A 5,051-nucleotide genomic window follows, 5' to 3' on the forward strand; every position below is an offset into this window, starting at 1 on the left:
TAAATATTATAAATAGCGAGTGTGGAATAATGGTGGATCGGTGTGCGGAATTGTCCTAGGCAATTGTTAGCAAGACCAGTAATCACTATTGCAGTTTCATATGAGGGAGAGGCATAAGCTAACATACTTTCTCTACTTGGATCATATGCACTTATGATTGGAACTCTAGCAAGCATCCGCAACTACTAAAGATCATTAAGGTAAAACCCAACCATAGCATTAAAGCATCAAGTCTTCTTTATTCCCATACGCAACAATCCCTCTTACTCAGATTTGTGTTTCTGTTCACTCACCAACCCACTATAAGCGAATCATGAACGTATTGCAACACCCTACAGCGGGAATCCCTCACGCTTGCGCGACACGGAGGGCACCATAGGACAGCACCAAAGTAAAACATACAACTCATACCAATCTAGATCATCAATCAACCCAAAGACAAAAGATATCTACTCAAAACATCATAGGATGGCAACACATCATTGGATCATAATATGTGGCATAAAGCACCATGTTCAAGTAGGAGATTACAGCGGTTTGCGGGAGAGTGGACCGCGTAAAAGAGATGAGGATGGTGATGATGTTGGTGATGTTGATGAAGACGATCACCATGGCGATGATTCCCCTCCCGATGGCACTCTGGCACCATTGGAAGAGAGGAGGAGAGGTTCTCCCCCTTGTGCTTCCTTCTCCATGGCCTCCACCCTCTGGTCCTTGGCCTTCATGATGATGAAGACCCCTCCGGAATACTCCTCTATGGCCACCGGTGATGATGGCCCCCTCCGGCAGGGTGTCGGAGAGGGCCTAGATTGATTTCTCGTTGCTACAGAGGCTTGCGGCGGCGGAACTCCCGATCTAGGTTAATTTTCCGAGGTTTCTGTGTTTATATGAACTTTTGGCATCGGTCTCACGTCAAGGAGGTGCCCGAGCTGTCCACGAGGCAGGCCCATGCACTCGTACCAGGTGGGCGGCCCCCCACCCTCGCGGGCAGCTCGGGACTCTTCTGGCCCAACTCCGATGCTCCGTGGTCTTCTTTTGGTCCATAAAAAATCATCAAAAATTGGCCCGTCAATTGGACTCCTTTTTGTATTCCTTTTCTGCAAAACTCAAAAACAAGGAGAAAACAGAAACTGGCACTGGGCTCTAGGTTAATAGGTTAGTCCCAAAAATCATATAAAATATCATATAAATGCATATCAAACATCCTAGAAGGATAATATAATAGCATGAATACTTCATAAATTATAGATACGTTGGAGACGTATCAGCCGACTTCATTGCTGAATGGACGGAGGCCGAACTGCCTAAAGAGTACGGCGCATATTCCAATGGGTTATGCACTCCGATGGCTCAAAAATGTTGGCAGGCCTAGGCGCAGGCATTTTCCTAACATCCCCCATTGGAGATACTGTTCAGTATGTCCTACAAATATTATTCACGGACTCCAACAATGCAGCTGAATACGAAGCCTTATTGCATGGTCTTTGGATGGCCGTTTCCATGGGCATACAACGCCTGGAAGTGCGCGGGGATTCAAACCTCGCAATATCTCAAATAAATGGAGACTTCGATGCCAAAGATACGAAGATGGCGGCTTATCGTAATGCCGTTCTCAAAATGTCGTCTCATTTCGAGGGGATTGAGTTTCACCATGTGGCTCATGAAAGTAATCAAGCGGTGGATGTCCTCGCTCGCATTAGCGCCAAGCGCGACCCCATCCCACGTAACATCTTTCTGGAAAGGCTCTTCAAACCATCCATAGCGTGGCAAGGGGAAAGCAGCGATACCAATCCAGATCCGAATACAACCCCAGATTCTGAACAAACTGACATCATCAGGGGCTCAGCCACCGAAATTACACCATCGGCCCATCTCATCATGGTGGTCATTGCACCATGGACCGAACCCTTCCTGGCCTACCTTAATAGGCGAGAACTTCTCGAGGACCATAATGAAGCACGTTGCATTGTGCGGCGCTTTAAAGCCTACAAAGTCCACGAGGGAGAATGTTGGTGTCAAAACCGGCGGATCTCGGGTAGGGGGTCCCGAACTGTGCGTCTAGGCGGATGGTAACAGGAGACAAGGGACACGATGTTTTTACCCAGGTTCGGGCCCTCTCGATGGAGGTAAAACCCTACTCCTGCTTGATTAATATTGATGATATGGGTAGTACAAGAGTTGATCTACCACGATATTAGAGAGGCTAAACCCTAGAAGCTAGCCTATGGTATGATTGTTGTTCGTCCTACGGACTAAAACTCTCCGGTTTATATAGAGATCGGAGAGGGCTAGGGTTACACAGAGTCGGTTACAATGGGAGGAGATCTTCATATCATATCACCAAGCTTGCCTTCCATGCCAAGGAAAGTCCTATCCAGACACGGGACGAAGTCTTCAATCTTGTATCTTCATAGTTCGGGAGTCCGGCCAAAGGTCATAGTCCGGCCATCCGGACACCCCCTAATCCAGGACTCCCTCAGTAGCCCCTGAACCAGGCTTCAATGACGACGAGTCCGGCGCGCAAATTGTCTTCAGCATTACAAGTCGGGTTCCTCCTCCGAATACTTCATAGAAGATGTTGAACACAAGGATAGTGTCCGGCTCTGCAAAATAAGTTCCACATACCACCATAGAGAGAATAATATCTGCACAAATCTAATCGGCTGACTCATTCTGCAGCGTGACATCACGCCACGGCTAAGCCTTTATTCGAATCATTTTACTGTTCCACCTCAGCGCGTTTAGCGAGGCGGTTTCCTTGGCACGTCTTGTCAAAGCAGAGATCGTGTCCCCTTATTCCGGGATTCTCATCAATACGGGCGTGGGTAACCCAACCGCGCCATTAACCGCGACACTTGGGAGATAAGCGAGTTTTATTAGGCTGGTGGGGGCTTGTAGTTTCGGCTACCCATATAAGGGGATAAGGATCCACCCTTTCCATTTACGCCTTCTTCCTCCTTTGCTTATCCATCCCTGCGCACTCGAGCTCCAACACCGAAGTCTGCACTTCCCACCTCAACCTTCTCCAATCATGTCTGGAGCGGGAGGTAGATGGATGGACTCCTCCGTCACGGAGGGGCAAATCAAAAGGCTGAGGAAGGCCGGATACTTATCTAATGACATCACGCACCGGCTTCCAGATGAGGGGCAACTCATCCCCACCCCTAGGCCCCATGAGAGGGTCGTGTTTCTCCCCCATTTCCTCCGCGGACTAGGCTTTCCTCTTCACCCTTTCGTCCGGGGGCTCATGTTCTACTACGGCCTGGACTTCCACGATCTGGCCCCGAACTTCATCCTCAACATCTCGGCGTTCATCGTCGTGTGCGAGGCCTTCCTCTGCATCCGGCCGCACTTCGGCTTATGGCTCAAGACTTTTAATGTCAAGCCGAAGGTAGTGGGCGGCCGCCAAGCGGAGTGCGGAGGTGCCATGGTGGGCCGGATGGCCAACGTCCTATGGCTCGAGGGCTCCTTTGTGGAGACAATAAAGGGGTGGCAATCGGGGTGGTTCTATATCACCGAGCCGCGTGACCCTGAATGGGCAGCGGCCCCCGAATTCCGATCTGGCTTCCCCACACGGCTCACTTCCTAGAAAGAGACGGGCCTAACGTGGGGAGATTCGGAAGAGCTGACCGGACTTCAAACCTGCGTCCAAAAGCTGGTGAACAAGAATCTCAAGCTTGTCAACATAGTCCAGGTCATGCTCATCCGCCGGATCCTCCCATGCCAACAACGGGCCTTCAAATTGTGGGAGTTTGATCTGGCACAACACCAAACCTTGAGCAAGCTCTTCGACACTACGTATGAAGATGCCTGGAAGGTGCTGTTTAAGGGCGCTGAGGCCCCTGCATCCGCTACCGAATATCGCGGATTCAGCTCACGGCGTAAGGCCAGCGAGGTAAGCTATTCTACCCTTTACAGGACTCTTGTTTTTCATAGTCTGACTCTATGCGGGATCTAAACTCCCTTACCTTTGACAGGACTGGCTGACGAAGTCTGGGCAGGTTAACTGTCCGGCTCCCTTACCAGAAGACCCAGTGGACGCCCGATTGATGGGGCTGCTGGTTCCGGCACCTCACGTGGTGCCGGAGAAGAAGGCCAAGAAGAAGGCCACGCGGACTCAAAAGAGCTCCCGGCGCCTGGTGGTGTCGGATTCATCGCCTGACAACCCTGAAGCGCCCTCCGCCTCTGAAGACGAGGAGGAGGAAGAAGAGGCCTACTCCCCTCCAACGGGGGGAGGAAAGAAAAGGAAGGCCGCCCCAACTGGGGAGGCCAGAGGGTCCAAGAAGGGAAGGACCCTTCCGCCGGACTACGCCTCCGATGCCGAAGACGGCGGGGAGGAATGGCCATCCAGGGTCAAGCCCCTGGCAAAATCGTAAGTGTCCGGATACTGGAACAACTTATGGCGCTCCTCTATTGTATGGTACCTTCTGACGCCGAATTCAATCATGCAGTCTGCCCAAGGCTTAGCTCGGCGATTCGTCGAGCGGCTCCCTGGATTCGTCGGACGTGAATAGCGCTTCACTTCCGACGGCCTCCTCTCCTCTCCCTACGGACAACGCCGAGGTGGAGTCCCAAAAGGGACTAAACCAGGAGGAGGAGGTCCTGGAGGCGCCGCAAGGCGACCTCCCGGACTCCAGGCCCAAAGGAGGGTAAAGCCCCAAAGGGATCTAAGTCCGGCCCTAGGCCGGACACTGCTCGGGAACCATCAACGGTTCCAGAGACCGGTAGGCGGCGCCTTGGCGAGAAGGGCACGCCTACGATGCCGGTGGCCTCCGTCCAACCGGAGGCACCGGACAATTTGCTGGAGGTGCTTAATGGCGCCTCCATCGACGAGGAGCACCGCACTGTTATAAGTGTGGTGATTCAGAAGGTTCAGTCCGCCAAGAGCGGGCTGACCGAAGCTTGTATGAGCCTGTTAACAGGCTTTGAGGTATTTATTCCAAACATATAAAAATGTTACCGCATAGACAGTAGCCCCTGATGCTCAGTTTGGTGTTCGGAAAGAAAACCCGAGCTGAGGATCTAAAAATATGTACGCAGGAGTCTAACAT

Source organism: Triticum dicoccoides, chromosome 7B (assembly GCF_002162155.2).
Source record: "Triticum dicoccoides isolate Atlit2015 ecotype Zavitan chromosome 7B, WEW_v2.0, whole genome shotgun sequence".
Lineage (NCBI taxonomy): Eukaryota > Viridiplantae > Streptophyta > Magnoliopsida > Poales > Poaceae > Triticum > Triticum dicoccoides.